The 12601-nt window shown below is 37.1% G+C and overlaps 17 non-coding genes across 17 annotated transcripts; all 17 read left to right on the top strand.

Annotated features, from left to right (window-relative positions):
- The first annotated feature begins 37 nt into the window (after nt 1-37).
- Nucleotides 38-110, top strand: TRNAK-UUU (transfer RNA lysine (anticodon UUU)). Its single transcript has one exon. It is a non-coding gene; the product is annotated as a tRNA-Lys (tRNA).
- Nucleotides 111-437: 327 nt separating this feature from the next.
- Nucleotides 438-528, top strand: TRNAR-UCU (transfer RNA arginine (anticodon UCU)). The gene is given in 2 exon segments: nt 438-474; nt 493-528. It is a non-coding gene; the product is annotated as a tRNA-Arg (tRNA).
- Nucleotides 529-2443: 1915 nt separating this feature from the next.
- TRNAR-UCU (transfer RNA arginine (anticodon UCU)) lies at nt 2444-2534 on the top strand. Its single transcript is given in 2 exon segments — nt 2444-2480; nt 2499-2534. It is a non-coding gene; the product is annotated as a tRNA-Arg (tRNA).
- Nucleotides 2535-4058: 1524 nt separating this feature from the next.
- TRNAK-UUU (transfer RNA lysine (anticodon UUU)) lies at nt 4059-4131 on the top strand. Its single transcript has one exon. It is a non-coding gene; the product is annotated as a tRNA-Lys (tRNA).
- A 327-nt stretch (nt 4132-4458) lies between these two features.
- TRNAR-UCU (transfer RNA arginine (anticodon UCU)) lies at nt 4459-4549 on the top strand. Its single transcript is given in 2 exon segments — nt 4459-4495; nt 4514-4549. It is a non-coding gene; the product is annotated as a tRNA-Arg (tRNA).
- Nucleotides 4550-4995: 446 nt separating this feature from the next.
- Nucleotides 4996-5068, top strand: TRNAK-UUU (transfer RNA lysine (anticodon UUU)). The gene has a single exon. It is a non-coding gene; the product is annotated as a tRNA-Lys (tRNA).
- Nucleotides 5069-6068: 1000 nt separating this feature from the next.
- On the top strand, nt 6069-6141 carry TRNAK-UUU (transfer RNA lysine (anticodon UUU)). Its single transcript has one exon. It is a non-coding gene; the product is annotated as a tRNA-Lys (tRNA).
- A 327-nt stretch (nt 6142-6468) lies between these two features.
- On the top strand, nt 6469-6559 carry TRNAR-UCU (transfer RNA arginine (anticodon UCU)). Its single transcript is given in 2 exon segments — nt 6469-6505; nt 6524-6559. It is a non-coding gene; the product is annotated as a tRNA-Arg (tRNA).
- A 446-nt stretch (nt 6560-7005) lies between these two features.
- Nucleotides 7006-7078, top strand: TRNAK-UUU (transfer RNA lysine (anticodon UUU)). Its single transcript has one exon. It is a non-coding gene; the product is annotated as a tRNA-Lys (tRNA).
- A 1000-nt stretch (nt 7079-8078) lies between these two features.
- Nucleotides 8079-8151, top strand: TRNAK-UUU (transfer RNA lysine (anticodon UUU)). Its single transcript has one exon. It is a non-coding gene; the product is annotated as a tRNA-Lys (tRNA).
- Nucleotides 8152-8478: 327 nt separating this feature from the next.
- Nucleotides 8479-8569, top strand: TRNAR-UCU (transfer RNA arginine (anticodon UCU)). The gene is given in 2 exon segments: nt 8479-8515; nt 8534-8569. It is a non-coding gene; the product is annotated as a tRNA-Arg (tRNA).
- A 446-nt stretch (nt 8570-9015) lies between these two features.
- On the top strand, nt 9016-9088 carry TRNAK-UUU (transfer RNA lysine (anticodon UUU)). The gene has a single exon. It is a non-coding gene; the product is annotated as a tRNA-Lys (tRNA).
- Nucleotides 9089-10088: 1000 nt separating this feature from the next.
- On the top strand, nt 10089-10161 carry TRNAK-UUU (transfer RNA lysine (anticodon UUU)). The gene has a single exon. It is a non-coding gene; the product is annotated as a tRNA-Lys (tRNA).
- A 327-nt stretch (nt 10162-10488) lies between these two features.
- On the top strand, nt 10489-10579 carry TRNAR-UCU (transfer RNA arginine (anticodon UCU)). Its single transcript is given in 2 exon segments — nt 10489-10525; nt 10544-10579. It is a non-coding gene; the product is annotated as a tRNA-Arg (tRNA).
- Nucleotides 10580-11025: 446 nt separating this feature from the next.
- TRNAK-UUU (transfer RNA lysine (anticodon UUU)) lies at nt 11026-11098 on the top strand. Its single transcript has one exon. It is a non-coding gene; the product is annotated as a tRNA-Lys (tRNA).
- Nucleotides 11099-12098: 1000 nt separating this feature from the next.
- TRNAK-UUU (transfer RNA lysine (anticodon UUU)) lies at nt 12099-12171 on the top strand. The gene has a single exon. It is a non-coding gene; the product is annotated as a tRNA-Lys (tRNA).
- Nucleotides 12172-12498: 327 nt separating this feature from the next.
- On the top strand, nt 12499-12589 carry TRNAR-UCU (transfer RNA arginine (anticodon UCU)). The gene is given in 2 exon segments: nt 12499-12535; nt 12554-12589. It is a non-coding gene; the product is annotated as a tRNA-Arg (tRNA).
- The last annotated feature ends 12 nt before the right edge of the window (nt 12590-12601 follow it).

The raw sequence follows: 12601 nt of genomic DNA, 5'->3' as shown, positions 1-12601 counted from the left end.
CATTTGTTTAGCTGTTTTTAAGACAGAGTATAGCAGAGCCTGGATAGCTCAGTCGGTAGAGCATCAGACTTTTAATCTGAGGAACCAGGGTTCAAGTCCCTGTTCAGGCGGGTGCTTCCTTTAAAGAAAAATTACTCTAATTGGATGCTCTTTTTGTGTTCCCCTGCATGACGAATAAGATATTCCATTACTAAAATTGCAAAAACGTCTTTCATGGAGTTGTGAAATGCACATCTGCCTCATATATCATGTGCCATTTGACTAAACTTAAGTCGTACGTAGATTTACCTAAGGTATCATGTAACTTGAGACGGTGAATATAATTTCCCCAATTCAATATTCAAAATAAATCCATGGTTATAGTATCAAATGAACTTTATAAAGCTGATCAACATTATTTCATTTCAGAATATCTCTGCACCTCATCAGAGCGTATTGGCTCTGTGGCGCAATGGATAGCGCATTGGACTTCTAGGTGAATGTAAAAAAGATATTCAAAGGTTGTGGGTTCGAATCCCACCAGAGTCAGTTTTATCCCTATTTATTTCATAACTGTTTAAAAGAGTAATAAACAGTGCATGCATGCTTCTGCTTCACCAAAAAGGGCAGTGAAAGGAAGTCTATTTTAAATAGATACTATTCAAGTTACGCAATCTTTGCAGAAGAGGAAATTGGCAGCTGTACTTATGAAAATGTAATTTACTCAGAAGTAAGATTTTGGGCCCTTCCTTAATTTTACAATGTCAATAAAAACATATGAATTCTAAGTCAGCAAAAAAAATTGAGATAGTAGCAATTTCAGGACTTACAATGAGGTTAAATTTACTGAAGAGATTTCAAATGCTTGAAGTACCAATTCATTATTATATTCCGCGTATTCAGTACTTAATACCGGCAACCATCTTAAGAAACGTAGTGATAGTTGGGACACTTCCAAATGTTGATAAGGTCATTTTGTGGAGTGACCTGTCCAAGCCTGGGTAGCTCAGTCGGGAGAGCATCAGACTTTTAATCTGAGGGCCCAGGGTTCAAGTCCCTGTTCAGGCGGCTTGGTTAAAGAAAAGGTATATCAATTGCATACTCTTTTCAGGATCCAATGAATGGGGAGTCCTATTAGAGATGTTTCAAAAAAGTCTTAATCAAGTCATTACATACCCATCTGTCTTCTACATTCTTTGACAAGGGTTAAGAAGACTTACCCAAACTGTATCATGTAGTTTGTTGATTATCTTTTACCCAATTCAATGTTCAAAATGTAAGGTAGTGTCCGATTAACTTGATAAAGTTGGTCAACAGCTGATAGGTCATCTTTTTATTTGTGAATCTCTGATCACCGTGTTGAATCAGGTCGGATCTCTAGTGCAATGGATAGCGGCTTGGAGTCCTAGACGAATGTAGCAAAAGCATTCAAAGGCTTTGTGTTCAAACACCAGCTGGGTCAATTTTATCCCTCCTCTTATTTTATAACTAATTGAAACAGTAACAAGCAATGCCTGCGTCTGCATCACCAGAAACATTTACCAACATGGCAGTGAAAGAAAGTCTACTTAAACAGAGACTGTTTGCTTTGAAAACATTGCATAATCTATGCCCAAGAGGAAATTCCCAAAGATACTGCTGAAAATGTAATTTAGTAGGTAGTAATAGTATTTGGCACTTTATTGATTTCACAATGTCATTTTAGACACATGATTTCTAAGTCAGCCGAAAATGAGATAGTACAAATTTCAGGATTTAAAATGGATTACGTGTGCTGCTGAAATTTCAAATGCTTAACACCTTCAATGCTACAGGAGATTTTCCTCCTGTGCTGAATGATCTGTAAATCCATTGTTCATGACGAGCTCAGCTCGTCATAAGCACACGACAAGTGTACTGCACGACGAGCTGAGCTCGTCATGAGCATGGAAGGGGTTAAAACATCAATTTGTTATTAAACTCTACAAATTTGATTGCTAATATATGTAACCATATTAATACACAGAGTGTAGGTCAGTGTACGTCCACATTTGTTTAGCTGATTTTAAGACAGAGTATAGCAGAGCCTGGATAGCTCAGTCGGTAGAGCATCAGACTTTTAATCTGAGGGTCCAGGGTTCAAGTCCCTGTTCATGCGGGTGCTTCCTTTAAAGAAAAATTACTCTAATTGGATGCTCTTTTTGTGTTCCCCTGCATGACGAATAAGATATTCCATTACTAAAATTGCAAAAACGTCTTTCATGGAGTTGTTAAATGCACATCTGCCTCATATATCATGTGCCATTTGACTAAACTTAAGTCGTACGTAGATTTGCCTAAGGTATCATGTAACTTGAGACGGTGAATATAATTTCCCCAATTCAATATTCAAAATAAATCCATGGTTATAGTATCAAATGAACTTTATAAAGCTGATCAACATTATTTCATTTCAGAATATCTCTGCACCTCATCAGAGCGTATTGGCTCTGTGGCGCAATGGATAGCGCATTGGACTTCTAGGTAAATGTAAAAAAGATATTCAAAGGTTGTGGGTTCGAATCCCACCAGAGTCAGTTTTATCCCTATTTATTTCATAACTGTTTAAAAGAGTAATAAACAGTGCATGCATGCTTCTGCTTCACCAAAAAGGGCAGTGAAAGGAAGTCTATTTTAAATAGATACTATTCAAGTTACGCAATCTTTGCAGAAGAGGAAATTGGCAGCTGTACTTATGAAAATGTAATTTACTCAGAAGTAAGATTTTGGGCCCTTCCTTAATTTTACAATGTCAATAAAAACATATGAATTCTAAGTCAGCAAAAAAAATTGAGATAGTAGCAATTTCAGGACTTACAATAAGGTTAAATTTACTGAAGAGATTTCAAATGCTTGAAGTACCAATTCATTATTATATTCCGCGTATTCAGTACTTAATACCGGCAACCATCTTAAGAAACGTAGTGATAGTTGGGACACTTCCAAATGTTGATAAGGTCATTTTGTGGAGCGACCTCTCCGAGCCTGCATAGCTCAGTCGGGAGAGCATCAGACTTTTAATCTGAGGGCCCAGGGTTCAAGTCCCTGTTCAGGCGGCTTGGTTAAAGAAAAGGTATATCAATTGCATACTCTTTTCAGGATCCAATGAATGGGGAGTCCTATTAGAGATGTTTCAAAAAAGTCTTAATCAAGTCATTACATACCCATCTGTCTTCTACATTCTTTGACAAGGGTTAAGAAGACTTACCCAAACTGTATCATGTAGTTTGACATGTTGATTATCTTTTACCCAATTCAATGTTCAAAATGTAAGGTAGTGTCCGATTAACTTGATAAAGTTGGTCAACAGCTGATAGGTCATCTTTTTATTTGTGAATCTCTGATCACCGTGTTGAATCAGGTCGGATCTCTATTGCAATGGATAGTGGCTTGGAGTCCTAGACGAATGTACCAAAAGCATTCAAAGGCTTTGTGTTCAAACACCAGCTGGGTCAATTTTATCCCTCCTCTTATTTTATAACTAATTGAAACAGTAACAAGCAATGCCTGCGTCTGCATCACCAGAAACATTTACCAAAATGGCAGTGAAAGAAAGTCTACTTAAACAGAGACTGTTTGCTTTGAAAACATTGCATAATCTATGCCCAAGAGGAAATTCCTAAAGATACTGCTGAAAATGTATGTAATTTAGTAGGTAGTAATAGTATTTGGCACTTTATTGATTTCATAATGTCATTTTAGACACATGATTTCTAAGTCAGCCGAAAATGAGATAGTACAAATTTCAGGATTTAAAATGGATTACGTGTGCTGCTGAAATTTCAAATGCTTAACACCTTCAATGCTACAGGAGATTTTCCTCCTGTGCTGAATGATCTGTAAATCCATTGTTCATGACGAGCTCAGCTCATCATAAGCACACGACAAGTGTACTGCACGACGAGCTGAGCTCGTCATGAGCATGGAAGGGGTTAAAACATCAATTTGTTATTAAACTCTACAAATTTGATTGCTAATGTATGTAACCATATTAATACACAGAGTGTAGGTCAGTGTACGTCCACATTTGTTTAGCTGTTTTTAAGACAGAGTATAGCAGAGCCTGGATAGCTCAGTCGGTAGAGCATCAGACTTTTAATCTGAGGAACCAGGGTTCAAGTCCCTGTTCAGGCGGGTGCTTCCTTTAAAGAAAAATTACTCTAATTGGATGCTCTTTTTGTGTTCCCCTGCATGACGAATAAGATATTCCATTACTAAAATTGCAAAAACGTCTTTCATGGAGTTGTGAAATGCACATCTGCCTCATATATCATGTGCCATTTGACTAAACTTAAGTCGTACGTAGATTTACCTAAGGTATCATGTAACTTGAGACGGTGAATATAATTTCCCCAATTCAATATTCAAAATAAATCCATGGTTATAGTATCAAATGAACTTTATAAAGCTGATCAACATTATTTCATTTCAGAATATCTCTGCACCTCATCAGAGCGTATTGGCTCTGTGGCGCAATGGATAGCGCATTGGACTTCTAGGTGAATGTAAAAAAGATATTCAAAGGTTGTGGGTTCGAATCCCACCAGAGTCAGTTTTATCCCTATTTATTTCATAACTGTTTAAAAGAGTAATAAACAGTGCATGCATGCTTCTGCTTCACCAAAAAGGGCAGTGAAAGGAAGTCTATTTTAAATAGATACTATTCAAGTTACGCAATCTTTGCAGAAGAGGAAATTGGCAGCTGTACTTATGAAAATGTAATTTACTCAGAAGTAAGATTTTGGGCCCTTCCTTAATTTTACAATGTCAATAAAAACATATGAATTCTAAGTCAGCAAAAAAAATTGAGATAGTAGCAATTTCAGGACTTACAATGAGGTTAAATTTACTGAAGAGATTTCAAATGCTTGAAGTACCAATTCATTATTATATTCCGCGTATTCAGTACTTAATACCGGCAACCATCTTAAGAAACGTAGTGATAGTTGGGACACTTCCAAATGTTGATAAGGTCATTTTGTGGAGCGACCTCTCCGAGCCTGGATAGCTCAGTCGGGAGAGCATCAGACTTTTAATCTGAGGGCCCAGGGTTCAAGTCCCTGTTCAGGCGGCTTGGTTAAAGAAAAGGTATATCAATTGCATACTCTTTTCAGGATCCAATGAATGGGGAGTCCTATTAGAGATGTTTCAAAAAAGTCTTAATCAAGTCATTACATACCCATCTGTCTTCTACATTCTTTGACAAGGGTTAAGAAGACGTACCCAAACTGTATCATGTAGTTTGTTGATTATCTTTTACCCAATTCAATGTTCAAAATGTAAGGTAGTGTCCGATTAACTTGATAAAGTTGGTCAACAGCTGATAGGTCATCTTTTTATTTGTGAATCTCTGATCACCGTGTTGAATCAGGTCGGATCTCTAGTGCAATGGATAGCGGCTTGGAGTCCTAGACGAATGTAGCAAAAGCATTCAAAGGCTTTGTGTTCAAACACCAGCTGGGTCAATTTTATCCCTCCTCTTATTTTATAACTAATTGAAACAGTAACAAGCAATGCCTGCGTCTGCATCACCAGAAACATTTACCAAAATGGCAGTGAAAGAAAGTCTACTTAAACAGAGACTGTTTGCTTTGAAAACATTGCATAATCTATGCCCAAGAGGAAATTCCTAAAGATACTGCTGAAAATGTATGTAATTTAGTAGGTAGTAATAGTATTTGGCACTTTATTGATTTCATAATGTCATTTTAGACACATGATTTCTAAGTCAGCCGAAAATGAGATAGTACAAATTTCAGGATTTAAAATGGATTACGTGTGCTGCTGAAATTTCAAATGCTTAACACCTTCAATGCTACAGGAGATTTTCCTCCTGTGCTGAATGATCTGTAAATCCATTGTTCATGACGAGCTCAGCTCATCATAAGCACACGACAAGTGTACTGCACGACGAGCTGAGCTCGTCATGAGCATGGAAGGGGTTAAAACATCAATTTGTTATTAAACTCTACAAATTTGATTGCTAATGTATGTAACCATATTAATACACAGAGTGTAGGTCAGTGTACGTCCACATTTGTTTAGCTGTTTTTAAGACAGAGTATAGCAGAGCCTGGATAGCTCAGTCGGTAGAGCATCAGACTTTTAATCTGAGGAACCAGGGTTCAAGTCCCTGTTCAGGCGGGTGCTTCCTTTAAAGAAAAATTACTCTAATTGGATGCTCTTTTTGTGTTCCCCTGCATGACGAATAAGATATTCCATTACTAAAATTGCAAAAACGTCTTTCATGGAGTTGTGAAATGCACATCTGCCTCATATATCATGTGCCATTTGACTAAACTTAAGTCGTACGTAGATTTACCTAAGGTATCATGTAACTTGAGACGGTGAATATAATTTCCCCAATTCAATATTCAAAATAAATCCATGGTTATAGTATCAAATGAACTTTATAAAGCTGATCAACATTATTTCATTTCAGAATATCTCTGCACCTCATCAGAGCGTATTGGCTCTGTGGCGCAATGGATAGCGCATTGGACTTCTAGGTGAATGTAAAAAAGATATTCAAAGGTTGTGGGTTCGAATCCCACCAGAGTCAGTTTTATCCCTATTTATTTCATAACTGTTTAAAAGAGTAATAAACAGTGCATGCATGCTTCTGCTTCACCAAAAAGGGCAGTGAAAGGAAGTCTATTTTAAATAGATACTATTCAAGTTACGCAATCTTTGCAGAAGAGGAAATTGGCAGCTGTACTTATGAAAATGTAATTTACTCAGAAGTAAGATTTTGGGCCCTTCCTTAATTTTACAATGTCAATAAAAACATATGAATTCTAAGTCAGCAAAAAAAATTGAGATAGTAGCAATTTCAGGACTTACAATAAGGTTAAATTTACTGAAGAGATTTCAAATGCTTGAAGTACCAATTCATTATTATATTCCGCGTATTCAGTACTTAATACCGGCAACCATCTTAAGAAACGTAGTGATAGTTGGGACACTTCCAAATGTTGATAAGGTCATTTTGTGGAGCGACCTCTCCGAGCCTGGATAGCTCAGTCGGGAGAGCATCAGACTTTTAATCTGAGGGCCCAGGGTTCAAGTCCCTGTTCAGGCGGCTTGGTTAAAGAAAAGGTATATCAATTGCATACTCTTTTCAGGATCCAATGAATGGGGAGTCCTATTAGAGATGTTTCAAAAAAGTCTTAATCAAGTCATTACATACCCATCTGTCTTCTACATTCTTTGACAAGGGTTAAGAAGACGTACCCAAACTGTATCATGTAGTTTGTTGATTATCTTTTACCCAATTCAATGTTCAAAATGTAAGGTAGTGTCCGATTAACTTGATAAAGTTGGTCAACAGCTGATAGGTCATCTTTTTATTTGTGAATCTCTGATCACCGTGTTGAATCAGGTCGGATCTCTAGTGCAATGGATAGCGGCTTGGAGTCCTAGACGAATGTAGCAAAAGCATTCAAAGGCTTTGTGTTCAAACACCAGCTGGGTCAATTTTATCCCTCCTCTTATTTTATAACGAATTGAAACAGTAACAAGCAATGCCTGCGTCTGCATCACCAGAAACATTTACCAAAATGGCAGTGAAAGAAAGTCTACTTAAACAGAGACTGTTTGCTTTGAAAACATTGCATAATCTATGCCCAAGAGGAAATTCCTAAAGATACTGCTGAAAATGTATGTAATTTAGTAGGTAGTAATAGTATTTGGCACTTTATTGATTTCATAATGTCATTTTAGACACATGATTTCTAAGTCAGCCGAAAATGAGATAGTACAAATTTCAGGATTTAAAATGGATTACGTGTGCTGCTGAAATTTCAAATGCTTAACACCTTCAATGCTACAGGAGATTTTCCTCCTGTGCTGAATGATCTGTAAATCCATTGTTCATGACGAGCTCAGCTCATCATAAGCACACGACAAGTGTACTGCACGACGAGCTGAGCTCGTCATGAGCATGGAAGGGGTTAAAACATCAATTTGTTATTAAACTCTACAAATTTGATTGCTAATGTATGTAACCATATTAATACACAGAGTGTAGGTCAGTGTACGTCCACATTTGTTTAGCTGTTTTTAAGACAGAGTATAGCAGAGCCTGGATAGCTCAGTCGGTAGAGCATCAGACTTTTAATCTGAGGAACCAGGGTTCAAGTCCCTGTTCAGGCGGGTGCTTCCTTTAAAGAAAAATTACTCTAATTGGATGCTCTTTTTGTGTTCCCCTGCATGACGAATAAGATATTCCATTACTAAAATTGCAAAAACGTCTTTCATGGAGTTGTGAAATGCACATCTGCCTCATATATCATGTGCCATTTGACTAAACTTAAGTCGTACGTAGATTTACCTAAGGTATCATGTAACTTGAGACGGTGAATATAATTTCCCCAATTCAATATTCAAAATAAATCCATGGTTATAGTATCAAATGAACTTTATAAAGCTGATCAACATTATTTCATTTCAGAATATCTCTGCACCTCATCAGAGCGTATTGGCTCTGTGGCGCAATGGATAGCGCATTGGACTTCTAGGTGAATGTAAAAAAGATATTCAAAGGTTGTGGGTTCGAATCCCACCAGAGTCAGTTTTATCCCTATTTATTTCATAACTGTTTAAAAGAGTAATAAACAGTGCATGCATGCTTCTGCTTCACCAAAAAGGGCAGTGAAAGGAAGTCTATTTTAAATAGATACTATTCAAGTTACGCAATCTTTGCAGAAGAGGAAATTGGCAGCTGTACTTATGAAAATGTAATTTACTCAGAAGTAAGATTTTGGGCCCTTCCTTAATTTTACAATGTCAATAAAAACATATGAATTCTAAGTCAGCAAAAAAAATTGAGATAGTAGCAATTTCAGGACTTACAATAAGGTTAAATTTACTGAAGAGATTTCAAATGCTTGAAGTACCAATTCATTATTATATTCCGCGTATTCAGTACTTAATACCGGCAACCATCTTAAGAAACGTAGTGATAGTTGGGACACTTCCAAATGTTGATAAGGTCATTTTGTGGAGCGACCTCTCCGAGCCTGGATAGCTCAGTCGGGAGAGCATCAGACTTTTAATCTGAGGGCCCAGGGTTCAAGTCCCTGTTCAGGCGGCTTGGTTAAAGAAAAGGTATATCAATTGCATACTCTTTTCAGGATCCAATGAATGGGGAGTCCTATTAGAGATGTTTCAAAAAAGTCTTAATCAAGTCATTACATACCCATCTGTCTTCTACATTCTTTGACAAGGGTTAAGAAGACTTACCCAAACTGTATCATGTAGTTTGTTGATTATCTTTTACCCAATTCAATGTTCAAAATGTAAGGTAGTGTCCGATTAACTTGATAAAGTTGGTCAACAGCTGATAGGTCATCTTTTTATTTGTGAATCTCTGATCACCGTGTTGAATCAGGTCGGATCTCTAGTGCAATGGATAGCGGCTTGGAGTCCTAGACGAATGTAGCAAAAGCATTCAAAGGCTTTGTGTTCAAACACCAGCTGGGTCAATTTTATCCCTCCTCTTATTTTATAACTAATTGAAACAGTAACAAGCAATGCCTGCGTCTGCATCACCAGAAACATTTACCAACATGGCAGTGAAAGAAAGTCTACTTAAACAGAGACTGTTTGCTTTGAAAACATTGCATAATCTATGCCCGGGAGGACATTCCTAAAGATACTGCTGAAAATGTATGTAATTTAGTAGGTAGTAATAGTATTTGGCACTTTATTGATTTCATAATGTCATTTTAGACACATGATTTCTAAGTCAGCCGAAAATGAGATAGTACAAATTTCAGGATTTAAAATGGATTACGTGTGCTGCTGAAATTTCAAATGCTTAACACCTTCAATGCTACAGGAGATTTTCCTCCTGTGCTGAATGATCTGTAAATCCATTGTTCATGACGAGCTCAGCTCATCATAAGCACACGACAAGTGTACTGCACGACGAGCTGAGCTCGTCATGAGCATGGAAGGGGTTAAAACATCAATTTGTTATTAAACTCTACAAATTTGATTGCTAATGTATGTAACCATATTAATACACAGAGTGTAGGTCAGTGTACGTCCACATTTGTTTAGCTGTTTTTAAGACAGAGTATAGCAGAGCCTGGATAGCTCAGTCGGTAGAGCATCAGACTTTTAATCTGAGGAACCAGGGTTCAAGTCCCTGTTCAGGCGGGTGCTTCCTTTAAAGAAAAATTACTCTAATTGGATGCTCTTTTTGTGTTCCCCTGCATGACGAATAAGATATTCCATTACTAAAATTGCAAAAACGTCTTTCATGGAGTTGTGAAATGCACATCTGCCTCATATATCATGTGCCATTTGACTAAACTTAAGTCGTACGTAGATTTACCTAAGGTATCATGTAACTTGAGACGGTGAATATAATTTCCCCAATTCAATATTCAAAATAAATCCATGGTTATAGTATCAAATGAACTTTATAAAGCTGATCAACATTATTTCATTTCAGAATATCTCTGCACCTCATCAGAGCGTATTGGCTCTGTGGCGCAATGGATAGCGCATTGGACTTCTAGGTGAATGTAAAAAAGATATTCAAAGGTTGTGGGTTCGAATCCCACCAGAGTCAGTTTTATCCCTATTTATTTCATAACTGTTTAAAAGAGTAATAAACAGTGCATGCATGCTTCTGCTTCACCAAAAAGGGCAGTGAAAGGAAGTCTATTTTAAATAGATACTATTCAAGTTACGCAATCTTTGCAGAAGAGGAAATTGGCAGCTGTACTTATGAAAATGTAATTTACTCAGAAGTAAGATTTTGGGCCCTTCCTTAATTTTACAATGTCAATAAAAACATATGAATTCTAAGTCAGCAAAAAAAATTGAGATAGTAGCAATTTCAGGACTTACAATAAGGTTAAATTTACTGAAGAGATTTCAAATGCTTGAAGTACCAATTCATTATTATATTCCGCGTATTCAGTACTTAATACCGGCAACCATCTTAAGAAACGTAGTGATAGTTGGGACACTTCCAAATGTTGATAAGGTCATTTTGTGGAGCGACCTCTCCGAGCCTGGATAGCTCAGTCGGGAGAGCATCAGACTTTTAATCTGAGGGCCCAGGGTTCAAGTCCCTGTTCAGGCGGCTTGGTTAAAGAAAAGGTATATCAATTGCATACTCTTTTCAGGATCCAATGAATGGGGAGTCCTATTAGAGATGTTTCAAAAAAGTCTTAATCAAGTCATTACATACCCATCTGTCTTCTACATTCTTTGACAAGGGTTAAGAAGACGTACCCAAACTGTATCATGTAGTTTGTTGATTATCTTTTACCCAATTCAATGTTCAAAATGTAAGGTAGTGTCCGATTAACTTGATAAAGTTGGTCAACAGCTGATAGGTCATCTTTTTATTTGTGAATCTCTGATCACCGTGTTGAATCAGGTCGGATCTCTAGTGCAATGGATAGCGGCTTGGAGTCCTAGACGAATGTAGCAAAAGCATTCAAAGGCTTTGTGTTCAAACACCAGCTGGGTCAATTTTATCCCTCCTCTTATTTTATAACTAATTGAAACAGTAACAAGCAATGCCTGCGTCTGCATCACCAGAAACATTTACCAAAATGGCAGTGAAAGAAAGTCTACTTAAACAGAGACTGTTTGCTTTGAAAACATTGCATAATCTATGCCCAAGAGGAAATTCCTAAAGATACTGCTGAAAATGTATGTAATTTAGTAGGTAGTAATAGTATTTGGCACTTTATTGATTTCATAATGTCATTTTAGACACATGATTTCTAAGTCAGCCGAAAATGAGATAGTACAAATTTCAGGATTTAAAATGGATTACGTGTGCTGCTGAAATTTCAAATGCTTAACACCTTCAATGCTACAGGAGATTTTCCTCCTGTGCTGAATGATCTGTAAATCCATTGTTCATGACGAGCTCAGCTCATCATAAGCACACGACAAGTGTACTGCACGACGAGCTGAGCTCGTCATGAGCATGGAAGGGGTTAAAACATCAATTTGTTATTAAACTCTACAAATTTGATTGCTAATGTATGTAACCATATTAATACACAGAGTGTAGGTCAGTGTACGTCCACATTTGTTTAGCTGTTTTTAAGACAGAGTATAGCAGAGCCTGGATAGCTCAGTCGGTAGAGCATCAGACTTTTAATCTGAGGAACCAGGGTTCAAGTCCCTGTTCAGGCGGGTGCTTCCTTTAAAGAAAAATTACTCTAATTGGATGCTCTTTTTGTGTTCCCCTGCATGACGAATAAGATATTCCATTACTAAAATTGCAAAAACGTCTTTCATGGAGTTGTGAAATGCACATCTGCCTCATATATCATGTGCCATTTGACTAAACTTAAGTCGTACGTAGATTTACCTAAGGTATCATGTAACTTGAGACGGTGAATATAATTTCCCCAATTCAATATTCAAAATAAATCCATGGTTATAGTATCAAATGAACTTTATAAAGCTGATCAACATTATTTCATTTCAGAATATCTCTGCACCTCATCAGAGCGTATTGGCTCTGTGGCGCAATGGATAGCGCATTGGACTTCTAGGTGAATGTAAAAAAGATATTCAAAGGTTGTGGGTTCGAATCCCACCAGAGTCAGTTTTATCCCTA

This window comes from Lissotriton helveticus, chromosome 1_1 (assembly GCF_964261635.1).
Source record: "Lissotriton helveticus chromosome 1_1, aLisHel1.1, whole genome shotgun sequence".
Taxonomy (NCBI): Eukaryota; Metazoa; Chordata; class Amphibia; order Caudata; family Salamandridae; genus Lissotriton; species Lissotriton helveticus.
Note: the sequence above shows the minus strand (reverse complement) of the source record. Positions and strands in the feature narration are given on the sequence as shown.